This window comes from Haemorhous mexicanus, chromosome Z, assembly GCF_027477595.1.
Source record: "Haemorhous mexicanus isolate bHaeMex1 chromosome Z, bHaeMex1.pri, whole genome shotgun sequence".
Classification (NCBI taxonomy): Eukaryota; Metazoa; Chordata; class Aves; order Passeriformes; family Fringillidae; genus Haemorhous; species Haemorhous mexicanus.
In genome coordinates, this window is record NC_082381.1 from 55685192 (window position 1) to 55699971 (window position 14780).

Sequence of the window (14780 nt, forward strand, 5' to 3'; positions counted from 1 at the left end):
GACAAAACTTTCTGCTCAAACAGGACTACATTCATACTCTCAAAAAGCCTGTTAGCAGAAAGAAAGTTTTGTCTTGGTTAGTATCTCACTTTAAACCTTTCTGCTCAGAGCTTGGAATGCAGAGCACAGCAAACTTGTACTCCTAAAACTCTAGAATAAGTAAGTCTACACGCTCACATTTTGTGAGAGATGCACAAGAATTAACTGAACGTGAAACAGTAATAGTGCACCAGAAACTATGTTTCACTCCAGAAACTGTCTTGAATTAGGTCACTTTGCTTCTAAGACCAGAGAACTGTGAACTTTTATCTACACAAATTTGCAGAATAAAACACTCTCACTATCATTACAGGGGTGTAGCATTTCCAACAACACTACCTTTTTTTCAGATGGGAAAGAAGCAGCGTCACGTTTCTGTACAACCATGGGCAACAACTTTAAAAGAGGGATTATTTTTGTAGCAAACCAGAAATTCCAAAGCAGATAAAAAACCCTAAAACATTCAGTTTACTGTTTGAAGCACTATGGGAGGGAAACAGGTCTCTTGATGCAACTGCAGCAAACTGATTTTTATTTCACAGATATGAATAAGCATGGACAACTATCAGGCAAGTCACATGGGAAACAACCTAGTAACTATGACTATGACCCCCAAGAACTATTTTACAGGTCACCTATGCCAAGATCTCCAGTACTTTGAATATCATCCACAAAAGCAGCATGCTGAAGGTGGGCAATCCTTGCCTTGGGATGACTAGCATGCAGAGGAAGAAAAAGACAGCCTTTGACAGTGCGAGCAACCCTTAGACAAATAGACCTGATTTAGAGGTTACAGGCACTTTTTGTTATTATTTCAGTCAGAAGGCCATGAAACCAGTAAGGCCACCAAACATGCTAACTTTTATGCATACTGATCTATACCTACAGGGGCCATGGAAATTTATCTGAAAGCTTAACAATAAGACATATCTTCCCTTCTTCTTACAACTTTTTCAATATATCTTTTCTACAAAATTCTACTGAGACTTTTCTCCCACTGTATTTTTAAGCAAACCCAGATGGCATGTCAAGATGAACACTTGAATGTATTTTTCCTTAAAGCATATCAAGGCTGAATTCCAAAATCAATTCTCCACTGGTCAAACACAGACCTAAAGAAGAACTAAGCTTAAAAAGATACCACTTCTAGAACTGTATTTCAACAATAAGTAGCATTATCACTCCAAATAAGAATTAAATATATGTTGAGTCAGAGGGATGCTATACATACCAACATTTAATATTACAATTTTGCTCAAGTTGGTTTTTTGTTTTTAATGAAAGCCATGTAAAGGTTGATCAGAAAGAAATCACACACAGACTCTTCAAATAAGAAAACAAATACGTAAGACATGGTCCAAAAAGATGCCATTACTTTACTTTGGGCTATGGAGGGACCAGTCTTAACTGAAGAATAAACACCCAGATGTAACATTATATTTATTCATAAGTATTTATGAAAATGCCCATCTTAACTTGTAAGATTTCTTTTTTTAAAGATTCAAACATTGAGATTTTAGCAGTAATTGGTGTCAACTTGTGCTAGTAACTGTTTTAACACAGAAGTCAGAACTGATGTAGGCAAGCTAATATTTATATTTCTGGTTTCTACTAAACTTCATTGCACTGCTCAAGACAGACATGCACTATTAGAATTTCATATCCACTGGAACAGTAAAAAGCAGCATATCAGCCAATTCTTAAAAAAAAAATTGAAAAATCTTAAAAACCACTTACAGTCACATTTATAATATAAACATTCACAAACTATCTAAGTTATGGTTTTTCAGTTACTGTCCTTTGTGCAAAGGATTTGAAATATATATGCTAGTATGGCTGGTTAGTAGTCTGGCTAATCACTTAAGTCTGGTCATCAGTGCTTTTCAAAAAAAAAAATTACAAATAAAAAATCTTTCATTTTCCAAACAGACATGAAGTAGTTTGCATTCCACCATTATTTTTTCCCACAGGAACAAAACATTTACTGTGATAACTACTAACATGCCACTTTAAAAAGAGTGATGTAAAGACTTTTACTAACTTTGTGTTTGGTCCACATGAAGAAACAGCCAACAAAACTAACAGCAAATCTGTTTTTTATTAACGTGTCCATGTGCAGGCTCAAATTTACCTAAACTTTAAACTCCTATGAAGTTTAAAAACTTCATAGTAAGCCAAGAAAATATTAGAGAAGTCACACTAACACAACTTAGAGGGGAAAAAAAAAGAGTCAAATGAAATGTCCTGTTTGTTGTTTGTCCCGCTCTCATGCAGGTATAAAAGGTTAGCCAGAGGCATTGTTTGACAGCAGCACAACAGTCCATGTCTGCAACGAGTTTGAGCTTAACAAGAGGACTTAACAGCGTTTAAAAGATTGGTACAGAACTGACATTAAGTTTAGAACTAATATAATGTTGTGCAGTTCTTCCATACATTCTGAGACTGCAGAACCAACACTTTCGAGGACTGTGTTTGGCATAGCATAGTGAATCAGCTTACATCATATTTAAACCGTCTGTGAATATTTTTTCATTATTTATCACACGAAAGCCCTAGCATATCACCAGATCTTTCCGCTCCATAGGCTATCAGGCTGTGCAGCAAAGATATCCTCAGATGATAATACAGATTGATTAAAAGTTACACATTTAGCTTTTCCTTGTTCTCACACCTTCAGTACTTTAAGTTTCTCACTCATCCGACGAGCTTCCAAAATACCAGTGTGACCTAGTCGGGAGGATTCCTGTTACCCTAACAGCCTTCCAACAGCCAGTGACGATCTCCAGTTTGCCGCAGACCACCGCAAGGGTTAAACTCGCTGACGCCGGAGCTTAGGGGAGGAGCCGGGGCATGGAAAGGGAGAGGAAAATGGAGAAATATAGGAGGGAGCTGCCCCGGGACTCACCTGCAGCGCCTGCCACCTGCGCCGCTGGAGAGCCCCGCGCTCCCAGGGCCGCGCCCGACGGGAGCAGGGAAAGTAACAATTATCATGGTAATAATTATAGTGAAAAAGTCCAGAAAGCGCCTCCGCCCTCCCGGCCGCGCAGAGCGGGTTAAGGACGAGCCCCGGCGCAGAAGCTCTGCCGAGGCAGGTCAGGGCAGGAGCCCTTCCCAGGGACCGAGTAGGCGCGGGGGAGCACCCCGAACCACCCTGCCTGTCCGGCGAGGGGGGGAGCTTCCTCCGGACACATTAGAGGGGAACGAAGGGGCCGAGTAGCCGGGAGTAGGAGAGGGGCTCCCCCGCCCAGCGCTGCGCCCCGAGGCGGGAGCGAGCGCCGGACCGGGCGGCTCGCCCGCCTCCCCCCGCTCCCGCCTGTCAGGCCGCCTCCTCTCCTCTCCTCTCCTCTCTCCTCTCCTCCCCGCCCTCCCTGCCTGCCGCGGCCGCTCACCTGCCGCCGGCCCCTGCCCCTCGAGCGCGCCGCCGGCCGCGCCGCCCCCGCCCCGCCGCTTCGCCCCGCGCCCGCCGCTGCCTCAGGAGCCGCCGCACCCGTCACCGCTCCCGTTCGAGGAGGAAGCGGCCACCATGTTACTTTCTCCCCCTCCAACGCCTACAGGCGGGTCCAGGGCCCGCCCCGAAAGGAGGCGGTGGCGGCGGGGCCGGGAGCGGCGGGGCCGGGGAGCGGCGCTGCGGCGGCCAGGGGGCGCTGACGGGAGCGGCTGGAGGCCGGGGTTCGCCCCGCGGCTCGGGCACCTGCGGCGGGCACCACGAGGAGGCGGCCCCGTGTGCCCGGGCACGCCGAGGAGCCCGGCCCCGTGTGCCCGGACACGCCGAGGAGCCCGGCCCCGTGTGCCCGGACACGCCAAGGAGCCCGGCCCTGTGTGCTCGGGCACCCCGGGCAGCCGGCCTCGTGTCCCCTCAGGCTGGCAGCCGGGCGGGCGTACGGCGGTGCTACTGTCCCCACTGCGGCTCCGGTGAGGTGTTGGGTTGTACCAGGAAAAAAGTAGTAAGAAAGGAAACTTGGGGAATCGTAGAATATTCTGAGTTGGAAGAGACCCACAAGGATCATCGAGGTTCACTTCTTAGTCTTATACAGGACAGTCCAAGAATCAAACTGAGAGCATTGTCCAAATGCTTCTTAAACTCTGTCAGGCTTGGTGCAGGCTTAGGGAGCCTGTTACACTGCCCAGCTACACTCGGGCTGAGGAACCTTTTCCTAATATCCAACCTAAACATATTTTGACGCAGTGTCATATCATTCTCTCAGGTCCTGTCACTGTTCGCCAGAGAGGAGATCAGTGCCTGCCCCTCCATATCCTTTCATGAGGAACCTGTAGACTCATATGAGGACTATCCTCAGCCTCCAGGCTGAACAGACCTAATGACCTCAGCTTGTCCTTGTATAGCCATGATCATTTCAGCTCCCTACCCCGATGAAGCTATGCACTTCATAGGTGACTCTCGTTTAACCAAATAGTGCTTGTAACATTTTCTGAAAATACAAAAGTGTAGTGCTATAGACAAGGTCAGAGGAGCTTACCTTGGGTGAAGGGAAGATGGTAGACACAGTTTTTCTGTAATTCAATAAGGTTTTTTGTATTTGCAGCACTGAACTGTATTTGCACTTCTGGACAAGTCGTCCAGCAGTGAGAGGAGCAGGTTCACAGTGCAGTGAGTGAAGAATTGGCTGAAGGGCAGAGCTCAAAGGGTAGCAGTATATCTGGCTGACAGCAGCTCATCAGTGGTGCTCCTCAGGGTTCAGTTGTAGGGCCAGTCCTGTTTGATGTTTTATCTGTGATCAGGAGGCAGGAGTTAAAAGCACGTTTAGTATATTTGCTGGTGATACTAAATTGGGGGCTGCTATTGACTCTCTTGGGGGACTCTTTGGATGCAGACCAATCTGGATGTATCGGAGCATTGGAAAATAATAGTGTCATGATGTCTAACAAGAACAAATACCAGATTCAGCACCTGGGCTGGAGGAACAGTGAACACATGTACAGACTGGGAGAAGAGTGTGTGTAGAGCAGCCCTGCAAAAGAGACCTGGAGGTGCTGGCTGGCAGCAGCTCAGGGTGAGCCAGCAGTGTGTGCCCAGGCAGCCAGGAGGGCAAACCCCATCCCGGGGTGCATCAGACGCAGCATCACCAGCTGTGATTGGGATCATCCTGCTGAACTCAGCCCTGGTGCAACCTCTCCCTGAGTCCTGTGTGCAGTGCTGGGCCCCCCACTCTGAGAAGGGAGGGAAGGTCCCTGAATGTGTCCAGAGGAGGGGTAAAAAAGCTGGTGAAAGGGCTGGCAGGAATGTCCTGTGAGGAGCAGCTGAGGACTCTGTGTTTGTCTAGCTTGGAGGAGAGGAGGCTGTGGGGTGATCTTACTGCCCTGAACAGCTGCCTGAGGAGGGGATGTGGAGAAGGAGGTGCTGTTTTTTAGTGCCTGGGACACAACAGGATGTATGAATGACTCAAAGCAGCACTAGGGAAGGTTTAGACTGAACAGTGGGAAGCATTTATTTACAAAGAGGGTGGTCAAACACTGGAACTGACTTCTTAAAGAAGTGGTTAATGCCCTAAGCCTGTCACTGTTTGACAGGGTTTAGGATATTGGCATCAATAAAGGACTTTAGCTTTCAGTCAGCCTGTGAGTGGTCAGGCAGTTGGAGTAAATGATTGTTGTAGGTCCCTTCCAAGAGGAACTATACTATAGTACTCTGTTTGCTTCTACCCTAAGGTGTCTTCCTTTCTGGTTGCAGATTTCTACCACCTCTCAGCAACTCTGACATCAGGTGTTCCACTATTCTGGTTTTATTCAATAACTGACAAGGAAGCTCAAGTGGTGTTTTAATGTATTCTTTTTTTTTTTTTTTTTTGGGAATTCTTGATTGAAATGTATCCTAAAAAGTTGCTGAGTAGTAGATCTGCCATAAAAAATGAGATCACCATTCTTTCGGTAATGCTTAGTCATGGTATTGTTCATGCCTTCCTTAAATTCCACCTACCCAAAGGAAAGAATAAGGCTAAGAGAAAGGCGTCTAGTTCATGTGGTTTTTAACCTATTTCACCCAGAGACATTAGCTCGGATCCTTGCATCTAAAGAAGTAGTGGGCTGGCTTTCTTTCCTGGAATACCATGAGTTTCTGGATCCATTCTGTTCTTTTTGTCTTTGAACCAAAGCGGATAATCTAAGCATAAATTTTTTTTTTCATAACATTCTAAATCATGCATGTGTCAGGCAGCTTGTTACTGACCCTGAAAACCAATAATTTAAGAATTTTATGTTATTTATTCTGTTTAATTCTGCTATCTGTGTAGCAAAAAAATCTCCCTCTGTTCAATGTAGTTTCGGATAGTTTTCAAAGATTGTCTTGACTTTGATTAATCACCAATTGCCAAATTTATACTCCAGGTAGGCCCAATCCTCCAAACTCATTGAGCAAATAATTTGTCTATTTTGAGACGTCAGGAATAAAAGTGCCTTCCCTTTTCAGATTTCTGACAGAACAATTAAAAATTTCTTTATAACTGCTGGAAGATTTAATTCCTTAATCCTGTGGTTGCCTCCACTCTTATGAATTATGGAAATTACATCAGAGATCACTTCATCTTCTCTGGCTTTTGGAATGGACAGATGGAGTAGGAATTGGGTTTATAAAGGGGGTAGTGAAAGTCAGTAAAGGGATGGTGCCTGCTGCCCCAGGGAGTTCTGCTGATTGCATTCTGTTAAAGATTGTGTGAGGTAATGCCATCACTGTAGTGCATGGAAGATCTGTTCACTATTTACTTTCGAACAGCTGTGTTCTGCAATTCCATATAAGACAGAAAGCTATGAATCTTCTAAGTGTTTCTTCTTATTGTGCCGCTGGTTATGGTTTCAGATTTATTTGCTCAGACTGTATGATATGGGTGGGAGTTGAAGATTCACATGCTCTCTCTGGCTTTAGTAATTTAATCAGTGACATACAGAGATGGGATAAACATAAAATCATTGTCATATATAACTTCAGCTTAAAACATGTATCCTGTAATTGGCAGCTGTATTTCAGCAAACTGATCTGTTGGAAAAACATCATATTGTCTGAAAGTGTCAGGATTTCAATCTAGTATTGTACATTTTTTCTAGTTGTCACTGTGTTATGAGATCAAAACCTAAGTTAGGCTATTCTTGCTGGAAAGGTCTTCATGAATACCAGCAGGGGAGGGTAAGGATACCTTTTTATTAATATTAATTATTTTAAAATGAATAATACATGCTGCTTAAAATACTGGCCTAAATTTGAAAATACTTTGAAATTAATATTTTTTAAAAATCTGGTTATGTTGATTTGTTCTGCATGGAATGTGGCAGGATTTTTTGAGATAATATCTTCCAAAGGCTTTCTCAATATATTTTTCTGAAAAATATCATGTTTGCTTTCCTTGTAAAAGGTTTCGGTTAGAGTCTCTCTGTGTCCAGCTCAGAAGGCAACAGGTCTTGGAATTGTATTCAAAATGTTTATGATTCCCTCAACTATTATTTCTTATATAAGTCCTCAGTTTTTGGCAAAAATAGGTTATTCCTGATAAAAAGTATTGAGCATGATACCTCTTGGTTTTGGCTGCATGTAGAAAATGGGGATTTCAGAAAGCACAAACTTGTTGCAATGCCTGTTTTTGCTAGGACTTGCTTCTGTCTGTTGTTTGCTGTTAGATTTGGTTCTGGATTTTTTTAGCAGGTTCCTGGGTTAGCTGTCATACAACAGCCACTTCTCTATACTCACAGAAGGTTCTCTATGCTGTTGGATGTTGAACCTGACTGATCAGCCAATGTGAGCAAAAAGGCAAAAAAGACAGTAATTTTTAAAGTACACTCAGATTTGTGTTTTGTGTAATTTTAGATCCACCTGTAATTGCTGAGATAATTGATCCTGTCCTAACAGGAACGTCTCTGAACATAAATTCTGTTTTAAAGCTCCAGTCAGTTTATGCTGACTCACTTTGTCCCTCACTTACCTAACCTGACTTCTTAACTGTAGGTACTTACTTAGGTCTAAATGGCTGGTTTTAGTAACATAACCTCATTTTTTATTAATTTTCCCAGAAAACTCACTTCTTGGAAATGAGAAAACTCTTTTTCTTGAGCAAAAAACTTGCTCAGTTTATCAAAAGATCTAGGCTGACTTGATTGAAATAAGTAGGTACCTTCACAAAGACTAAATAGGACCTTTTAATTTAGAGAGAAGAAACAAAAAAAAATGTCTGGAATATAATGCCCTGCAAATTGCACCTTGGTTGGGGAAATCCCTGGTATAAACACAGGCTTGAAGATGAAGAGATGGAGAGCAGGTGGATGAGAGGGTGGACATGACCCAGCTATGGGCACTCCCAGCCCAGAAGGCCAAAGGTGTCCTGGGCTGCATCCAGAGCAGTGTGGGCAGCAGGGCCAGGGAGGGGATTCTGCCCTTCTGCTCTGCTCTGCTGAGACCCCACCTGCAGGGCTGCATCCAGCACAGGAAGGACATGGACCTACTGGAGAGAGTTCAGACAAGGCGTAGAGCACCTTTCCTAAGAGAACAGGCTGAGAGAATTTAGATTGTCCAGCCTGGAGAAGAGAAAGCTTTAAAGTGACCTAATTATGGCCTTCCAGTACCTGAAAGGAGCTTAGAAGAAAGATGGAGAGAGATTGTTTACAAGAGCATCTAGTGACAGGACAAGGAGGAACAACTTCAAACTGAGAGCAAATAAGATATTAGGAAGAAATTCTTTACTGTGAGAATGGTGAGGCCCTGGCCCAGGTTTCCCAGAGAAAATATGGATGCCTCATTCCTAGGAGTGTTTATGGCCAGGCTGCATGGAGCTCTGACCAACCTGTTCTAGTGGAAGGTATTGCTGCCCACAGCAGGGTGTTTGGAAATAGATGATCTTCAAGGTCCCTTCCAACCCAAGACATCCTATGATTATATGAAACTCAGATGTGAAATAAGACATAGTTTCTTACTGTGTAATAATAAGTGATAGAAACCACTAAAAAAAGGTAGATATTTAATTTCTAGATGCTTTTTGGGGCAGCGTTGTTTATTTATGTGTAGTCTAAAGAAGGCAATATGAGCTAATAACTTTCCTTGGCTTCAACATCTATGATTAAATCCAATGTTTAGCTCATTTATTTTACAAAATAGGCCCACCCAACTGGTCTTTAATTGGTCCTCTGAGCACTGACTGGAAATGCATAACACTGAGCCAAATTAATTTGTCATTTTATCCATGCTGAACAGAAAGATAGAAGTTAGACCTTGTCAATATTTATAGGATGTTCCTTGTTCCTTGTTGAATCACAGAGATACTGCTGGAAATGTGTATGAACCTACAAAGCTGATCACAAGAGAAACAGGACACAAGAGAAAAGGACTGGAGGCAAGGAAACATAAACTTTATCATTTTATTGCTGTTTTAGTTTAAGAATTAGAAAAGCAACAATTCTTACACTGGGGGAGTGCAAAATGCTTTCTGGGAAGGGAGTAGGGTTGTGGCTGGGGACTACTGTTGTAAAGGTCTTTGGACAAGAGCCCAGGTGTCTGGGAGCTACATAGCATCAGTTAACTCACAGGGAATATGTGGGGGTGTTTCTTCCTGAGATTTAACTACAGGACTCTGCTTGACTGTAGCTTTCTCAATACTTTGTCCTCTGACTTTACCCCTCCTCTAATGATTTCTTCCCTGTTAACTCCTGTTCTCTAATCTCAGTGACAGTGGTATGTCCTCAGTCATTCTACTCTATAAGGATACACATGAGGGGGAAAACTCCCTCATTTACAACAAATGACAACATACATATAAAACATCCTTGCTTATCCTATTAAGCAAGGATATTATACAAGAATCCTTGACTATATATTAATGAAGACTAGGTTTTCTGTGTCTGATGTCTTAATGCAATCTGAGACCTGTCAACTCAGGTTGTGATTCCACAAAAACTTCAAGCCAATGGAGGAGGCCAAAAAGCACAGGTTTAGCTTTCTTGTGGCTCCACAGATTCCACAAAGACATCAAAACAAAGGCTTTGTTTTCCTAGCAAAACAAAGACACCAGTAAGAGCACCCCCTTCCTAAGCCACTCAGTCTGCTTAAAGAGTTCTTCAGAAAGTTCCTTTGAAAAGTGGTAGGAGACTCATAGTAGTTCTAGTCACAGTGGAAGCAGGTAAGTACTGTTTTATGTGTGGGGCAGCAGGTAGAGTTGCCTTACCCAGATAGTTTGGGTTTCTATAAAAAAACCTATTTATATTTGGTGTAAGTGAACTTAAAAGCTAAGTGGATTTAGTAAAGTCCACTCTTAAGATTTTAATCCTGGAAGCACTTATCTGAGACCCTATCTCAACGGGAAAAATAATCACTCAGTGTGACTAATGGAGTTTGGTCCCATGTTCCAGAGTATATGTAAAAACAGCAAATGAGTGTGTATGTTTGGTTTTGTTTTTTCCTTTCACAGTTCCTTTTTCATTTATTAGATGTCTTGCAGGGAAAAAGATGGGAATTGAGATGGAACAATAGATGATGTACAGAGGCTGGTTTGTATACATAAATAGAATATTTGATCCTATTGGAGTGTCCCAGAGTATAGAAATTTTTCTTTTGCAGGACTGCAGGTAACCAGTTAGCTACATGAATGCTGCCTAGCCCTTTTCATTCCTGAGCTAATGGTGTTGTCATTTGAACACAAAAGACTTCAGCATTACCAGAGGCCTCTATTCAAGTTTTCTATCTCCTGCTTGAGAAAGCTGGAGGGAATGACCTTGTAACATATTTCTGGCATCAGATGAGTGAGAAATGAGGTTGGATAGCTCCCTATGCTACCGTACCCATTGGCTCAGGATTGACTCAGCCTTTCATCTTTCTGAAGTAAATAAATAGAGTTCTCTGCAGCTTACTGTGGGTGGTGGTTTCACTCATGACCTTAGAAGTTTGTATTCTCTTTGCTCCGTGTATTTCTATTCACTCTTTTTAGCTCATTGTACTTTTTTTTCCTGAATCTTTGTTACAGTTCTCCACTTCTTTCCTAAATTTGTTACATATCGCATAATAAAGAGAAGGCCTAGGTGTATGATCAAATCAGTGCCATTTGATGGCAAAATGTGCAGGTATGTTCCAGATGCATGCTGTTCATTTATATCTTTTCAGGCAACAGGAAAATCTAGTAGCCAGAGCATATCACAAGGGCACAAGTAATCCACACAGGCCCTGTATTTCCACTTCTTCTCCCAAGATTTTTAACTACCTCTTATGAATTCCTTAATCTCTCTATGCTAATCATAATATTATATAATTGGTATTTTCTGTAGCATTGTGGTAGATCAGCATAAAAACACATCAAAAGTGTTAACTGTTGTTATAATTTTATGTTACTACTGACTAACTAAAAAACCTAGTACTCAAACAGAAAAATATTTCTCTGCTAGAACAATGTTTTCAGACTTCATTTAACTGCTCCATAGGTTTATAACTCTGGGGTCGGCTGTCTGTCTCTGCCCCCAGACACGCTCAGGATGGTTCTTGCACGCTGGGCTTCAAAGGATGAGACTGGACGCTAGGTTTTTTCGGTCTTCAGTATTGTTTATTATTTCTTATCTATAAAGTCCTTTCTCTGCCCGAAGGATCTGACCAGCATGGCAGCCAAAGGCACTCTGCCCACCCCCAAGGCGGCCGCATCTTTTATAACAAAAACCATGTATATCATATTTACCTTTTGTCCCCAATACCTATCATCTTCGTCACCAAGTACACCCTCACCCTAGACCAATCCACAAGTGCCAACACCACCCCAGAAGATGGAAGACAGGAAGAAGAAGGAAGAGCCTGGTGGCACACCCTGATTCCTCCATCTTGTCTCTACAACCCCCCTGTACCGAAACCCCAAAATTTGTGATTCACCCTATAATGATATCTTCCCTTCACCATTTACACCCGAGTGGTTCTCGCAGGTTCCATTTCCTCATACATCGGTGGCACATCTCTAGATGCATCAAAATCAAGCCACCAAGTGCTTTTGGCAACATTCCAGGACTCCTGAGCCCCCCAAGGGTTCTCTCGGTAGCTCTGGACATCAGGAGTGATGTGCTGAGCTCCCACAATAACTATGGAACTTTGCAAAGCCCTGTAAAAATTTAGTTTCAATCAGAGATAATTCAAGCACATACAAAGAAGATTTTCCTCAAATTGTCTGAAAGCAAAAGTTATTTTACAAACAAAAATTAGTAACAGCAAGAATAAACATATAGTAAGCACTGGGTAAAAAACACTCACATGAATTAGTTCCAAAATAGCTGCCTGGTAAAGTAGTCAGCCTTGTTAACATGTTGCCCAAGAACAACTGGATGTAACTGAAAGCATGGCCCGTTAGGCTATGATTTTTGTTATTTTGACTATATTTAAAACAAGAGAGTGATTAATATTTGATATAGAGCTTTAAAGGCTCATAACTGGATACTGTCGTATAGCAGCAGAAGCTGTTCCTCTGGTGTTTTACATTACAAGCATATATAAACAATTTAGTACATGGATACTAATATTAATATCAATCAGTTTCAGAGTAGCTGTGTACTGTTGCATAAAGTCTAAAATTGCTTATTCATACACTAAAATACATACATTTCCAAAAAAATAGGCTTTCCTATTTGCAAAACTGTAGAAATAGAAGGGTTCCTTACCATATTAAAAAAAAAAGAAAGGCAAAGAAGCTTGACTGTGAATAGAATCTGGATCACTGGATCACAAGTGTCTTAATAAGAAATCAGTATTGCGTATTCCACAGTTTCATGTATTTCTATTATGAGTTTACTGAGTTTTTCTAAACATGATGTTTTGCAGAATAGCCAATTTTTGAAGCAATGTTATAATAAAATAAAAAAATGATAAAGCAAGAACAACAACAAAATAATTAATAACATATTTTTCTTATAAAATATAATAAAAATTTAGTTGAAGTAGCTGATTTAGGTACAGCAAGATTTTTTTCTTAGCTCTGAGCAAACTAAGACTCTTTAATGACCTATTAAATGTAATTATCTTAGGATATGTTAATCTACTTTTAAGGGTCTACTCATTCTTCTTGTCTATTTATTGCTGATTTTCCTCTCATCTCTGTGGTTGTGGTGGGGGTTTTTTTGGTTTTTTGTTTGGGTTTTTTAAAATGTTTTTACATAAATTCTTTGGAATTTCCATTTCAGCTGTATTCCAGTCTTTCATAGAAAATTTTTAGCGAAGACCAAATCTAAGTCACCATACTTGGTGACTTAGTATCTAGAACCAGAAGCACATACCGTAGGACTAAAAGGTGTACTATTGAAGGTGACCTGTGAATATCTTAGTAAAGGTGTGGATAATTTGGATATTATAAGCCTGAGAACAGAATTATTTTTTGGAAAAAGACAAATCTTTATTTCAAACCTGCCTTAGTAATTTATGATGCTTTGGGAAAATTTTTTGTAGCTTATTACATATTGCAGTGTTCATAGGATTATTTAAACTGGACTACTTGCTATACTTCCTTCTTATCCAGCCTAAGGTACCTTCACATTGTTTTCTCAAAATGTGGAAGAAAGGTGTTTTTAATTACATCCACTGGAGTAAATACAGAATTTTTGCATGTCTACATTAAAAAAACCAAACACCAACCTGATCTGCAGAATGTCACTGAATTGATCTCATGGGTTGTGCTGCAGTTTCATACCTAGTGAAAGAAAACCCCATAACTGCAAGTACCTAATGAATTAGCACATAGATCTTTGAGTGGCATGTGTGAAGGACTTTGTTTTTATCTGGAGAATGCATGTTACATGAGTAATTGTACAGTAAGGAACAAAGCTTCAGCAAACAAAACATGACATAAGATTGTCACCAGTGTAAGTTCAGGTATTTCACTCAAGTGCTGTCATTCTTTACACACAAAGGACCTTTCCCATTATTTAACGTACAAATGCAGCAATACTCAGAGCATTCTCTGTTCTTTAGGAACTACCATGATGCCATTGATCTAGTTCCAAGGATAGCAAAAATCCATTAGCTGTTGAATGAATGAGGTAAAATTGCCAGTGTTTCTCAGTTATTGCTGCTGTAAGTTCTACTTATAGTGTTATTTTGGTAGAATTATGTTTATTACTTTGATGCACCCTATTCAGTTGTGTCTCCAAACAGTGGTTGTGTGGCAAATAGGAAGCGAATGGAAAAATCTCTTCCTTTCTGACCATTAGGTGGAGCTGAAAAATCTCTTATACGGGAAAGTAATTTGATTTCTTTCCATCAAATTGTCTCCACCTCTATTTGGTTTTGTAATGTTTTCAGTTTTCCCTGACAGAGAGTGGCAGTATTGTATAATCTCCTTTCAGAAAATTTCAGACACTGGTGTTGTTGTTACTTAAAAAGCTGAAAATTTTCAAAAGCTCAGCAATAAAATCATCATAATGAATGCTTCCCTAATTATGGATGTTGTCAAGCTTTTAAGTTAAATGAATGTTTAAGCACTTTACTGTGTTGTGTCTTACATATTCCTTATATGTCTGGATTGCTGCACTAAAATATCTGGTTAAATAAGCCTGTTGGACCCTGAATGGACCCTAAATACCTAATTACCTGTCTTTCTGATGTCAATTTTTAAAATTGTTAAAACCAGCTAAAATTTGTGATCTGGGAGGTCCTGATACTTAAACATAATTTGAATGTGTTGTGTCCTGCTGGTGTTGCATGGGCTTTCTTTAGGCAGAGTGCTACTACACACAGATACAATTAAAACTGGAGTGCAAATGGCTTAATTTCATTTGTAAATCATAGGCATGCAGCT

The 14780-nt window shown here is 41.2% G+C and overlaps 1 protein-coding gene across 3 annotated transcripts in view; it reads right to left on the reverse strand.

The window, feature by feature from the left end:
• DENND4C (DENN domain containing 4C) overlaps nucleotides 1-3588 on the reverse strand; it is a 72119-nt gene extending 68531 nt beyond the window's left edge. The window contains exon 1 of one of the 3 annotated variants that reach the window (XM_059836887.1): nucleotides 3429-3588. The gene's annotated coding sequence lies outside the window, so the exon portion shown is untranslated. The remainder of the gene's footprint in view (nucleotides 1-3428) is intronic. The other 2 variants (XM_059836888.1, XM_059836886.1) reach the window with 2 other exon arrangements.
• Between the last annotated feature and the right edge of the window lie 11192 nt (nucleotides 3589-14780).